General features: G+C 49.1%; 1 protein-coding gene across 1 annotated transcript in view; it reads left to right on the forward strand.

The window, feature by feature from the left end:
- VGLL4 (vestigial like family member 4) overlaps positions 1–14,071 on the forward strand; it is a 155,785-nt gene that overhangs the window by 28,859 nt on the left and 112,855 nt on the right. The gene's annotated exons all lie outside the window — the stretch shown is intronic.

The raw sequence follows: 14,071 nt of genomic DNA on the forward strand, positions 1-14,071 counted from the left end.
TGTCGCAGCTCCATTCTTGTCAGGCTTCTTTATTGTCGTCTTGTTAAACAAGTCCCTTAACCCCATCTCCCTCTCCCCCCATTCCTCATCTGATCTGTCTCTCCTCCCTCTCCTGGTCTACAGTTGTCCATGTTCCCCATCCCATTGGTCCCAGTTCACCTCAGTATAAAGGTAAGTTTTTTTGCTTTCTGCTTGGTGGTGTTGCCCTTTGCGTTGTTGTCTCTAATAGTTTTCATTAACCAGATTCAGAGACAAAGTGAAAAGTCAACAAGTAAAAAAAGTGAAATGATGCATAGCTTTTATATTTACTAATATCTCAGTAGGCACTTCAGTTCTCCCTACTATCCTCTCCTTTCCTTTGCCCCTCCTTCATTTTAAACATTAGTGATTGGTTCTGTTTTAAATTTCCTCCTGCATTTCGTGTGTCGTCTTGTTAGCTGTTTAGTTCTGATAATTCTGTTTGCGCTTGTTCAGTACTTCCTTAAGTGGCAAGTTCATGCTAAGCTCTCTACTCCCCATGCGTATTTGTGTCAAATTTCTTAATTGCTGACACAGAAGCTTTTAGTACTGCTATAAAGAACCTATGCAGTGAACATAATAAAAATAAGGCATTAAGCACAATAGACCATTAACTGTTACTGCCATAGTTCCTATGTTTAGAATAGAAAATGCTGATGTAAATTCTCTTGATGCAGGTGACCAATGGATGTTTTTAGTGGCTTTCACTTTATGGATATGAATTGTATTCTCTTCTCACTTAGATATCTATGTATTCTTGGGTTTTTTTGTTTTTTTTAAATATACTGCTCCTTTCACCTGGCTACTTACACGCTACACATTTAAAGAGATGAAAAAACAAACAATTCACCCTCTCCCCCCCGGACTTCTTGAGGAAAAATATTGCCTCAAGTTTACTTTAAAGAGCATTGATCCCTGAGGTGTGCTGTATTGAAAAGGTGCATCTTCTCTCTGTTGGAACATTGTCAGACGTAGGTAGATCCATTTCTGGCAATGAATTCTGTAGCCAGAGTGCCACTACCAAGAATGATATGAAAATGGTAGTTAAACTCTTAGTGTGCATCTACACTGCACCGTTATTTTGAGTTAACTAATGTTGTTTCGAAAATAACAGAATGGCTGTGTAGATGCTCGCATTGTTATTTCAAAATAATGGACAGCTTATTCCAAAATATTTAAACCTCACTCTACGAGCAGTAATGCCTATTCTGAAATAGCTAGTTCGAAATAAGGCATGTATAGATGCTTCACTACTGCTATTTCAAAATAGCTCCTCACCAGGGCCATTCTAAGTTGAATAATTTAGAATAACTCCCCAGTGCCTCCCAAGGCTCTAAATTGAGATAGCATGTCTACGTTAGGGAAGCCTGCCTCAGATTAATTTTGAGGCTTCCCTGCAGTATAGATGTGCTATTTTGAAATAAGCTATTTCGGAAGATATCGGTCAGAATAGCTTTTTCCAAATTAAGCTTACAGAGTTCATGTATCCTTAGGGCATATCTACGCTGCTATTAAACATTCATGGCTGGCCTGTGTTAGCTGACTCGGGCTTTCGTGGCTTGGGCTACAGTGTTGGTTAACTGCAGTGTAGCTCTACCCTTGTAGTGCAAGGCACGGAGAATATACAAAGTTGTGCTGGTGCAACTAAAGGAGTTATCTTCTGCTGATTCAGTTTAACTGGCGCAAATTTGGGTGTAGACTCTCTTTAGAAATCAGGTTTAAACCCTGAATAAACCTGAGATAAAGAGAATGTAACTGGAATTGTAAGACTCCAGGTTAGGTTTTCAGGGCAGATAGTTAAAGGAAAAGAAATCAGGGATGAATAGGAGCCATTATTTTTTCAGTGTGCTTCCCTTCCCCATTCAAACCTCACCCCAACGCTTTAAAGAAGGGCTATGAATTTCCACTACAGTAACCTGAGCTGATGATATTTGATATTCTGAAGGCACAAAGGACTCTTACTTCAGGGTCAGTAAATCATTACAATTGAGTGTCTATATTTTTCTCCCTTATTTTTACTTAAAAAGCTTTTTGAAAGGCGATTTATCCATTTCGGGGGGGAGGGTGTGCGTGGGGGTGTGAAACTTCTATACATCCTGTAAAAGTGGATTTAAAATTTCATCTGTTACAAAGATGGAGCTGTTTTAGCAAATAATACTAGAATTAATTCTGTTTTGGCCACCTGTGTTCTTGTTCTGTAAGAAAAATTGTGACTGGTAGTAAGTCAGGAATAGTTTTAGGGTTTTGTCTTCTGTTTATTCATACCTAAGGAAATTCTATTTTTATAAATGATGAATATCACATAAAAGGAATACAGCTGAATAATTCATTTTTTGTAAAACAGTTTTATTTACTTTTAAAATATTTAAATGTCAGTTTGTATGATATTGGAAATTTGTGATTTTAACAGTGTGACGGCGCGTTGGGGGTTCCCCGTCTCCTGCACCCCGAAATGGCACAAACAGACTGCACCAGCCAGTGGAATTGAGGGTGGTTTATTGCTCCTCCAGCACAGCGCAGCACCGATGTAGTCTGGTCACAGGAACTGGGCTAGGATGCCTCAGGCCCCCTTGAGATGGGGGAGACTGGGCCCCTAAACTCCAGCCCCTTCCCCTAGGCTCTCCTCCATGCCCTCCGACAGCCAGCAACCAACTCCCTCACTTCCAGCCCTGCCCCCCAGCCAAGGCAGCATTCCACCTTCCTTTGTTCCTCTCCATGGGGGGTGTCTGGCCACTGGTTTGCATAGTGACTCATCCTGTTTTGCTGGGTCGTGGTACCCACAGCAGCCAGTGGGGGTTCCCCCAGAGCCAGCAGCATAGAAACCAGCCAGGTACCCCCACTACGTCACAGTTCTCCCCCCTCCGAGAGCGAACTGAGCAGGGTCACTCTGCTCGTGACCTAGGGAAGTTCGGGTCCTCTGCGTGGGAACCCGCCCTGGGGACATGGGTGCTCCCCTTGACTCGGGCCGGCCGTGGCGAGGCCCCACATGAATTGGCTTCCCTCTGTCCACTCGCCGCCCCGCTCCAGGGCGACTGACACAGGCCTGTCCTCGGGGGTCACACCCACCCTTCCGCTGGCCTTGATCTCTGGCCAGGGTCTCTCGGGCCGGGGCCATGAGCCCAGCGAGCCTTCTCTGGACAGCCAGGGCGGCTTCCACCCCCGATGCTCCATCCAGGGAGGACTTCCCCTCCCATAACTCTCTCAGCAAGCCCAGAGGGTCTATCTGGGGTAGAGACCCCCAAGCCGCTTTCCTCCTGTCTTGGGCCTTCCCGCCCCTCTGGCAGGAGTCACAGGACCGGCAGTACCGCTGCACGGCTGTAAAGATTCCCGGCCAATAGAAGTGCTGGAGCAGCCTCAGCCGGGTGCTCCGGATCCCCCGGTGGCCCCCAACGGGGGAATCGTGGGCCAAATACAGCAGCTTGAGGCGATACTTTCGGGGGACGACCAGCTGCCGCTCTACCCTCCATGCCCTCGCCTTCCTGGGGGGGAGCCACTCACGGAACAGGAGCCCACGCTCCCGCAGGAATCTCTCCTGGCCACCTCTCCCCCGGGGCTGAGCTGCATGGAGGCCAGCCTGGTCCCTCAGCCTCTGCAAGGAGGGGTCTGCCTGCACCTCAGCCTGGAATTCAGCTGCTGAGGCGGGGATCGGGGCCTGTCCCCCACCTCTGCCTAGGTCCGGAGTCCCAGCCTGGCTGGACCCCGTGTCCACTGGGATGGGACCCTGAGGATGCTGCCAGGAGTCCTTCCCTGGACCCACGTTGTCAGCCCCCCGCTGGCTCTGGCTCCAGGTAGTGACTAGAGCCCGCTGGGATTCATGGGGCCACTCCTCTAGGTCATTCCCCATCAGCACCTCGGTGGGCAAGTGCGGGTGCACCCCCACTTCCTTGAGGCCTTCCTTCGCCCCCCATTTCAGATGCACCCGGGCTACAGGCACCTTAAACGGGGACCCGTCTATGCCCTTCAGGGTCAGCTGCGCGTGGGGTAGTATCCGCTCCGGGGCCACTATGTCGGATCGGGCCAGAGTCACCTCCGCCCCCGTGTCCCAGAAGCCCGTCACCTTCCTACCATCCACCTCCAGGGGTATGAGGCACTCGCTCCGCAGGGGCCGTCCTGCCCCCACCCGGTACACGGAGAAATCCGCCTCCTGAGAATCAGACCTCCCAGGGGAGGTGCACTGAGCATCCTTCCCCTCTCTCTGAGCTGAGGTTTGCCTGCCAGCCCCTGCCTCTGGGGCAGCCTGCCCTTCCTCCCGCCCCAGCCAGTTAACCCTGGAAAGTCCCCGGTCCTGGGACCTGGTGCACTGAGCCCTCTTGTGGCCTTTTTGCCCACAGCGATGGCAAGTTAGGCTTTGGGCTGTCTCTGTCCCGGCCCTGGCTGGTTCTCTGGGGCACAGATGACCTGTTCCTTGGTCTCGCCCCGTAGTTGACTCCCTCCGTCGCTCAGCCGAGATCCGGTCTCTGCGCGGTTCCCTCTCTCTCCGGGACTCCCGTTCACACCCGGACCGGCTCTCCGTGAACTCATCCGCCAGTCTCCCGGCCTCCTGGGGGTTCTCTGGTCTCCGGTCCTTGAGCCACAGCCTCAGTTTGGGTGGGCACGCTTCATAGAACTGCTCCATCATGACCAGCTTGAGCAGCTCCTCTGCGGTCTGGGCTCCGACTCCAGACACCCACTTGCGGCAGTATTGCGCCAGGCGGGAGGCCAGGTCCACATAGGTCTCCCGTGGCCCTTTCTGTACCCCCCGGAACTTCTTCCTGTACATCTCGGGGGTCAGCCCGAACTTGTGCAGCAGGGCCTCCTTGACTCGGTTGTAATCCCCTGGCTGTAGGTCCTCCAGCTGACTGAGCACTCCGGCCGCCTCCTGGCTCAGTGCGGGGATGAGCTCCTGCAGCCAGTCAGCTGGGGGAACCCGTTGCAGTCCACAGGCCCTCTCAAAGGTACTGAGGAACCCGTCTATGTCACCCATGTCCTTCAATTGGGCCACCACGGGCCTCTCCAAGCGTCTGGCAGTCCTGGGACCCTGGGGCCCATCCGCACTTGGCGCAGCCGGTGCCCCGCCGGTTCTCCGCTCTGCCATGGCCAGCTCATGCTGCCGCTGCCTCTCTCGATCTTGGCGCTCCCTCTCTCGATCTTGGCGCTCCTTCTCTCGGTCCTGGCGGTCCTTCTCTCGGTCCTCTACTTCCAATTCCCTGATCCGCAGCTGGATCTCCAGGCGCCGCAGCTCCGCTGGGCTGTCCCCTGCCCTAGATGGGCTACGGCTTGCAGGCCTCCCGGGAGACGCTGTCTCATCTCTCCGTTGGGTTCCAGCGCTCCTCCCCCTCTCTGAGCCTGACACACTCTCAGGGGGGGTCTGGCTGCTTCCCCTGGGGACAAGATCCTGGCCCTGTGGCTGGTCATTATCTTCCAGCTGGGCAATCAGCTGGGCCTTGGTTGCTTTCTGCACAGGCAAGCCCCTCTCTCTGCACAGCCCCACCAGCTCTGCCTTCAAGAGTCGGGCGTAGGCCATCTGCCCGCTGGGCCCCTCGGTGCAGACTCACCAGTCTAGTGCTGCAGCGCCCCACGATTCCCAGGAACCGCTTCGCTCTGTCTCCAGCACGCCTGGCTCCAGGGCTCTTGCTTCTACTGCGCCTTGTCGCTTGCCGCTGGAAGCTCCATCCACGGGGTGCAGTGCATCCCACTTCTGACACCAGTGTGACGGCGCGTTGGGGGTTCCCCGTCTCCTGCACCCCGAAATGGCACAAACAGACTGCACCAGCCAGTGGAATTGAGGGTGGTTTATTGCTCCTCCAGCACAGCGCAGCACCGATGTAGTCTGGTCACAGGAACTGGGCTAGGATGCCTCAGGCCCCCTTGAGATGGGGGAGACTGGGCCCCTAAACTCCAGCCCCTTCCCCTAGGCTCTCCTCCATGCCCTCCGACAGCCAGCAACCAACTCCCTCACTTCCAGCCCTGCCCCCCAGCCAAGGCAGCATTCCACCTTCCTTTGTTCCTCTCCATGGGGGGTGTCTGGCCACTGGTTTGCATAGTGACTCATCCTGTTTTGCTGGGTCGTGGTACCCACAGCAGCCAGTGGGGGTTCCCCCAGAGCCAGCAGCATAGAAACCAGCCAGGTACCCCCACTACGTCACAAACACTTAATTAAATTAAGAAAGAGACTTGGATTTAAAGTTCAGTCTCTAGGTGTCATGTCACTTCCAAAGCTCCCTGTGGGGATGGAAGAATTTTAGTCTGTGTATTGCTGACTCTCTAGATGTATGAAAGTGGAGGCAAATTTTGGGACAGTCCTTTGCAGGTGTCCCAAACTCAATCTATCTCAGGGCCAGGGCCAGTCTTCAAAATCCCTCTAGCAGGCCAGCAGGGACCCACGCTGGGATGCCCCATGCTAACATCTAAGCCCTCACATTACAATCCCAACTCCCTCCCCTCTGCTAACATCAGCGTCCTCATGCTAGGGTCCCAGCCCCCGCCCCTGCCCAGGGTAACTGAAAGTGAAACCCGCCTGCTTGTCATAGAATCATAGAACCATAGAGCTGGAGGAGACCTCAGAAGGTCAAGTCCAGCCCCCTGCCCAAGGCAGGACCAATCCCAACTAAATCTACCCGGCCAGGGCTTTGTCAAGCTGAGACTTAAACACCTCTAGGGATGGAGATTCCACCACCTCCCTAGGTAACCCATCCCAGTGCTTCACTACTGCCCCATAGGCTGTAGAAGCATGTGAGCTCAGGCGGCTTCCTGACCAGCACGGTTTGTATCATGGCAAAGGCAGCCAGCATTGCTTCCTGGACTGAGTGACACCATCTGTGGCTGGGGCTATGTGAGCACTGAGGGCGGAGGTGCTACTGGGAGCCAAATGTGAGGGTGAATCCCTGCATGCTCTCCAGGCCGGCAGGCACGCAGGCCTGATTAAAAGACCTTTTTCAAAATATTTCATAGGCTGGCTTGGGGAAGTGCTTGGGCTGCAAATGCCCTTCTTTCCGCCCTCCTCCTCCACCCTCACCCTGCCCCGCAGTTTGAAACCCCTGCTTTTAGCTAAAGTATCTTTCCTATAGGGGAAGTAGTTACCCACTTTTTCTCTAAAATTAGTTTTCTTTTTTTAAACAACTGTTCTTGACTGAAACATTATATCCATTTTGTGTGAGCTAGTAGTAATCACTGGCTACATTAATATCTTCTAGTGCCAAAAGAGAGAATTGGTCAGCTGCCTTAATCCATGCCATTGAACTTCTCATGACTCTCAACAGATGTTTTGCCTTTAAAGGTCAATTTAACTTGCTGAAGTTACTTGCTCCTTGCTTGCCGAATCATGACAGCATAGTTCAGAAGTGGAATATGCTTGTTTTGACACATGGAAATATCTTTTCCCCAGCATGAACATGTTGAAAGACAGAATCAGGAAGAGACTTACACATCTAGATCTACTATTAATACTACTTATTTTGTGACAGACTGCTGGCTAATCCAGAGCTATACCACTACAGCCTGTCTGAAAAAGCCAACTACAGCCAGCTGAGCAAGCCCAGGACTGAAGGGCTAATGGAAGCAGCTGTGGGCCTCATTAGCCAGTGGGCTAGATGAGTCAGTTAGAGGGGCAGTGGAGGGGGAGGAGCCAGGGAGTGGCTGAGTGCGTATGTGCACCCCAGCCAGAAGGAGAAGGTAGCTGAGTTTTCTGCTAGAAAAACCTAAGCTCTGTAAATAGAAGGTTTAGGGAAATACAGACACTAAAAGCTACTAGGTGATTGCACGAGAGAGGGTGTCCTGGTGATTTGTGGCTGAAGGGGTTCCAGGACAACGAGCCTAGGAAAGGACCTCTCCACAATTTGTATTGTAGCTATCCTTAGAATCAGAGAGCTGGAAGACATCAGGAGGTCGTCAAGTCCAGCCCCCTGCCCAAGGCAGGACCAATCCCAACTAAATCAACCCGGCCAGAGCTTTGTCAAGCCGAGACTTAAACATCTCCAGGGATGGAGACTCCACTACTTCCCTAGGTAACCCATTCCAGTGCTTCACCATTCTTCTAGTGAAATAGTTTTTCCTAATATCCAACCTGGACCTCTCCCACTATAACTTGAGACTATAGCTCCTTGTTCTGCCATCCATCACTACTGTGAACAGCCTCTCTCCATCCTCTTTGGAACCTCCCTTCAGGAAGTTGAAGGCTGCTATCAAATCCCCCCTCACTCTTCGCTTCTGCAGACTAAACAGACCCAAATCCTTCAGTCTCTCCTCATAAGTCATGCACTCCAGTTCCCTAATCATTTTGGTCACTTTCCTCTGGACCCTCTCCAATGTATCCACATCCTTTTTATAGTGGGGGACGCAGAACTAGATATACTATTCTAGATGTGGCCTCACCAGAGCCGAATAAAGGGGAATAATCACTTCTCTGGATCTGCTGGCAATGCTCCTCTTAATGCACCCTAATATGCCATTAGCCTTCTTGGCTACAAGGGCACCTTGTTGACTCATATCCAGCTTCTTATCCACTGTAATCCCCAAGTCCTTTTCTGTGGAACTGCTACTTAGCCATTCGGAACCCAGCCTGTAACAATGCTTGGGATTCTTCCATCCCAAGTGCAGGACTCAACAAGGACAAGTGTAGAATCTCATCAGATTTCTTTTGGACCAGTCTTCTAATCTGTCCAGGTCACTCTGGACCCTATCCCTGCCCTCCAGCATATCTACCTCTCCCCTTAGCTTACTGTCATTTGCAAACTTGCTGCGGGTGCAATCCATCCCCTCATCCAGGTCAGTAATAAAGATGCTGAGCAAAACCGGTCCTAGAACAGATCTTTGGGGCACTCCGCTAGAAACCAACCGCCAACCTGACATCGAGCCGCTGATCACTACCCGTTGGGCCCAACAGTCTAGCCAGCTTTCTCTCCACTTTACAGTCCATTTATCCAGTCTATACTTCTTTAACTTCCTGGCAAGAATACTGTGGGCGACCGAATCAAAAGCTTTGCTAAAGTCAAGGTATATCACGTCTGTTAACTTTCCCATGTCCACAGAACCAGTTATCTCATTACAGAAGCTAATCAGATTAGTCAGGCACCACCGACGGAGTCATGTAAAATAGTTTACTCAGCATAGTCAATGAAGCGGGGATATAAACACGGCATGGTCGACAAAGGAAACCATCGTTTCACGAGGCATACCGGAGCAGTCGATAAAGGCTTCCCTTGTCGACCGCGACACATCTAGACTGCTGCACTGTGCCGGATCAGCTGATCGTCGGCACAGTGCGGCGGCCATTTTTATTCTAATGAAGCGGGGATTATTTAAATCCCCGCTTCGTTGACTATGCTGAGTAAATTCTTTTACATGGCTCCATCGGCGGAGTCACGTAGTCTAGATATACCCTATGTAAGAGAGCAGTATGATTGCTCGGAGCTCTAGTATTTAGAAGGAGAAAAGACTGTTCAGAGTCTATGGGTTAAGTTTAGAGGTGGAAGCAACAGGGGTGATGTTGTGGTTGGGGTCTGTGATTGACCAACGGATCAGGTGGATGAGGTAGACAAGGCTTTTTTCCGACAACTGAGAGGAGCTTCCAGATCGCAGGCCCTGGTTGTCATGGGTGACTTTAATAACCCTGACATCTGCTGGGAGACCAACACAGTCGTACACACACAATCCAGTTTGTGTGAATGTTGGGGATATGTTTTTGGAGAATGTTGGGGATAACTTTTTGGTACAAGTGCTGAAGGAACTGACCAGGGGCCATGCGCAGCTTGACCTGCTGCTCACAAACAGGGAGGAACTAGTAGGGGAAGTAGAGGTGGGTGACAACCTGGGAAACAGTGATCACGAGAGGATAGATTTCAGGATCTTGACCAAAGGAAGAAAGGAGAGTAGCAAAATACAGACCCTGGACTTCAGAAGAGCAGACTTTGACTCCCTCAGAGAACTGATGGGCACGATTCCCTGGGATGCTAACATGAAGGGGAAAGGAGTCCAGGAGAGTTGGCAGTATTTTAAAGAAGCCTTATGAAAGGCACAGGAAGAAACCATCCCGATGCGCAGCAAGAAAAGCAAATATGGTAGGCGACCAGATTTGCTTACCAGAGACATCCTTGGTGAGCTTAAACACAAAAAGGAAGCTTACAAGAAGTGGAAACTTGGACAGATGACTAGGGAGGAGTATAAATATATTGCTCGAGAATGCAGGGGAGTTATCAGGAAGACGAAAGTGCAATAGGAATTGCAATTAGCAAGGGATGTGAAGGATAACAAGAAAGGTTTCTACAGGCATGTTAGGAATAAGTGGGTGATCAGAGAGGATGTGCAGCCCTTAATGGATGAGGGAGGTAACCTAGTGACAGATGATATGGGAAAAGCTGAAGTAATCATTGCTTTCTTTGACTCGGTCTTCACGGACAAGGTCAGCTGACAAATGCATTAGACAACACAGTATCGGAAGGAGGTGGACAGCCCTTATTGGGGAAAGAACAAGTTAGGAACAAGTTAGAAATGCTAAACATACACAAATCCATGGGTCTGGATTTAATACATCTGAGGGTACTGAGCAAGTGTCATTGAGGAGGCTTTGGCGATTATCTTTGAAAACTCATGGAGATCGGGAGAGATCCCAGAAGATTGGAAAAAGGAAAATATAGTGCCCATCTTTAAAAAAGGGAAGGAGGACAATCCAGGGAACTACAGATCTGTCAGCCTTACCTTGGTTCCTGGAAAAATCATGGAGGGGACCCTTAAGGAATCCATTTTGAAGCACTTGGAAGAGGGAAAAGTGATCAGGAATAGTCAGCATGGATTCATTTCAATGCCAACTGGGAGCTTCCCAGCAATTAGGTAAAAAATTACTGCAATAAAGACCATGAGCGTGATTGGGGCGATGATTCAGCCCCATTTCACTCCTGTTTGTACTTTGAAAGGTTCACTCTGGGAGCCAGTGCTGCTCAGAACAGTTACTTTCATGTTGTCACGAAGTAACTTTAGGACACTGATGTATTTATCAGGATGTCCCGTCTTTGAAAGTAGAGTCCAAAGGGCACAGCGATTCACCAAGTCAAAGGGTTTAGTTAGATCAGTGGTCTCTAATCATTTTAACCACAAGATCACTTTTTCAATTAAAGTGCAATGTAAGATCTGCCACAAACCCAAATACCCTTACCCAGCTTCCTTCCCCACCTTTTCTGAGGCCCCACCCCTGCTCCACCCCTTCTCTGAGGCCTCATCCTGCTCATTCCATTTCCCTGATGCTATCTGGTGTGGTAGCCAATGGTTTCCCCACAGGTATTGATGATTGCTGCTTTCAGCTGGCTCCAATGTTCCTCAATTTCTTCTGGAAACTCTGGTGGAAACTTTTCTCCTAAGGATGCTTGGAAGTGGCCATGCTTAATGGGATCCTTCAGATCTTGAACCTTCATCTTGTGCCTGATCTGTTTCTTTTGCAGCCCCCATCTGGGGGCGATTTTAATTTTCATTGTGGATCAAACGAGGCGATGATCAGTCCAGCAGTCATCAGCACTTGTCTTTGCTCTTGTGAGAAGTAAGTCACTAGAATCCTGAGCATGAACTGTGACATGGTTGAGAAGACACCAGTGCTTTGAATGGGGGTATCGCCAAGATGTTTTGAACTTGTCCTTTTGTTAAAAAAGAGTGTTTGTGTTGTTAAGTTCCTGTTCAGCACACTGGGTCAGGAGCAGGATTCCATTTGAGTTGCTTTTGCCAACTCCTTCTTTCCTGATTGTTCCTTTCTACAGGTCTGAGTCTTGTCCAACACGTTCATTGAAATCTCCCAGAAGAATGACCGTATCTTCCTTAGGGATCTCCGATAAAATGGTTTCCAGAGGAGAGTAGAAATCTTCCTTTACATCCTTTCCACGTCCACTGCTGGCGCACAGGTGCTCGCAATAGTTACTTTTTGGTTTTTGGTGAGCCTCAATTGGGGTATCATAAGCCTCTCAATGATGCCTATTGGCAGTGCAGAGAGGCACCTTATGACTTTAATAGCAAAGCCTACTCCATACAAATTGAGGTTCGTCTAAAGATTTTTCCCTCCCAGAAGTAGGTGTATCCTCCATTCTCCTCCCTGACCTATCCTTCAGCAGCACTTCTAGTTTCGGACAAGGCAGCAGTATTGGTGTTAAAGTGGCTTAATTTGTAAGCAATGAAAGCTGTATGTCAATCTGGTTGATCACTGTCTGAGTTGTCCATCAGGGTTCGTATGTTCCAGGTTCCAAAGTTGAAAAGTTTCTTATCTTTTTTGACTGCTGGGGTGATAATCCTGCTGGATGTGACTATCCAGCCAGAAGGAAAAGGGTCAAGATTAATTAATTTTAGGGCACTTTTTTAGCCCCCTCCCTATGTGGGGTGAACAGAGTGGGTCTTAAAGAGGGCTGCTCAAGCATGGGTGCAACAGCTGAGATGCTTGACCTGCCTCAGTCCTCGAGCAAGATGACTGAATCACCCACACACCGCCTGTGTGTCAGTCTGACTAGGAACTTCTGGATCTCACAGTTCTGTTGCCGTCGCCAGTCGCCACCTGACCTTTGACTTGTGCAGATGATGGTTTCTCAAACTGGAAGACACCTGTGCGGGATTTCTGTTAATGTAGGGATACTGGCGCGCACTGTCCTTGTCCGATAGAGAGCTTGAAACCAATGGCATGGACACCACGACAATTGGAGATCCTCTATCTGCTGCAGCCTTCATCAGCCTTCACAGCTGCTGTAACATTACACAACAGTTTCACCTCCATTGTGCAGTTATCCTCCATCTGCTCTGCTGTTGAGGACTTCCTAGATCACGCTTTGTCTGGAACCTCTCCCTTGACCGTTCTGCTAGTGGTGACCCGAAGGGAGACCATGACTGCAGGCAGCATTGCTCTCGGGGGTCATTGGAACATGCAAGCCTCTCCACCACTACAAAGTGACCATCTATGGAGAGGGCTAGTGCTATATAAATGGCAAAACTTACTCAGTGGTGGTGAATGGCAATAAGGTAAACCCCTCACCTCTGATCTAAATATGCATATTAATTTTACTTGGCTGTTCATTCTCTTGGAATGTCTTGAGAGGTAGCCAAGTTTGGGGCAGTAGAGGTCAGTGACTTTCCTTTCTTGGTACTTTTTTGTTGCTACAGTTATTTCATGTTTCTTTCTGAATTCCAGAGCTGTGTGAGGGTGTGGATCAATCCCAGTTTCTCCCTATCAGAAAAAAAATCTTTGACATGCAGGCCTTCTTTATGTAGTACCTCTGTTTTAACACAGTTGCTCTGCATTGAAGAGAAACTGATTTTTTTACTTCAGTCTTGTTTAAACCTTATTTTACTTGGTTGTGAGTGTGGTTGTGATAGAGACATTTCTCTTCATGATCTCCTCCCCCACCTAAGGGTGCGCTCCCCAGGGATCCTGCCTTTCATAAATGTTGCTGTTTGAACACAAGCTTGATATTTCAATGATACTCCTGCCCAAATGCACGCTCTATTATCGTGACCCACTCTGCAACAATGAATGAATCTACATTGTGCAGAGTTGTGCTTCAAAACCATGAATATTAAACCATGAAATTTAGCAGCTCTTAAGGAGGGGGAGAAAGGATTCAAAACCATTTTCAAGGGAAATAGCTTAAGAGGGTGGTCAAACATTCATACATGTAATCATTAGTCTTAAATCAATGCTGTGGGTTTTTGGGGGGAGCTTGACTTCTGATTTTTGAACATTTTGGCTTGGCAATATTGATGTGTGGTTTAACATACTTGAGCTTTTGGTAGTGTTTTGCCAATCCCTTGTTGTACTTTGGATAAGTGAACAGCAAGTTTTATTTTGATGATTTAAATGCATGCTGTGTTATGGCAATGACGTTGTATGTTAACCTGCGATATATTTTGAATGGTGTCCACCAAATGGAATTATCGTTTGCAGTGTTGCTTTGTTGAGTTATCAGTAGCATGAATTGCAGTATGCTACATTCTGAGAAACCTTTTTTGGCCTTCTGTTGAAGGCACAATAGAATAATCAAGATCTGTAACAACTAACACTGAGGTACAAAACAGTTGTGCTGTGATGTTTGAAGGATAATCCATGTTTGTATTTGAT

The sequence above is a fragment of the Pelodiscus sinensis genome, chromosome 11 (assembly GCF_052426305.1).
Source record: "Pelodiscus sinensis isolate ZL-2025 chromosome 11, ASM5242630v1, whole genome shotgun sequence".
Classification (NCBI taxonomy): domain Eukaryota; kingdom Metazoa; phylum Chordata; order Testudines; family Trionychidae; genus Pelodiscus; species Pelodiscus sinensis.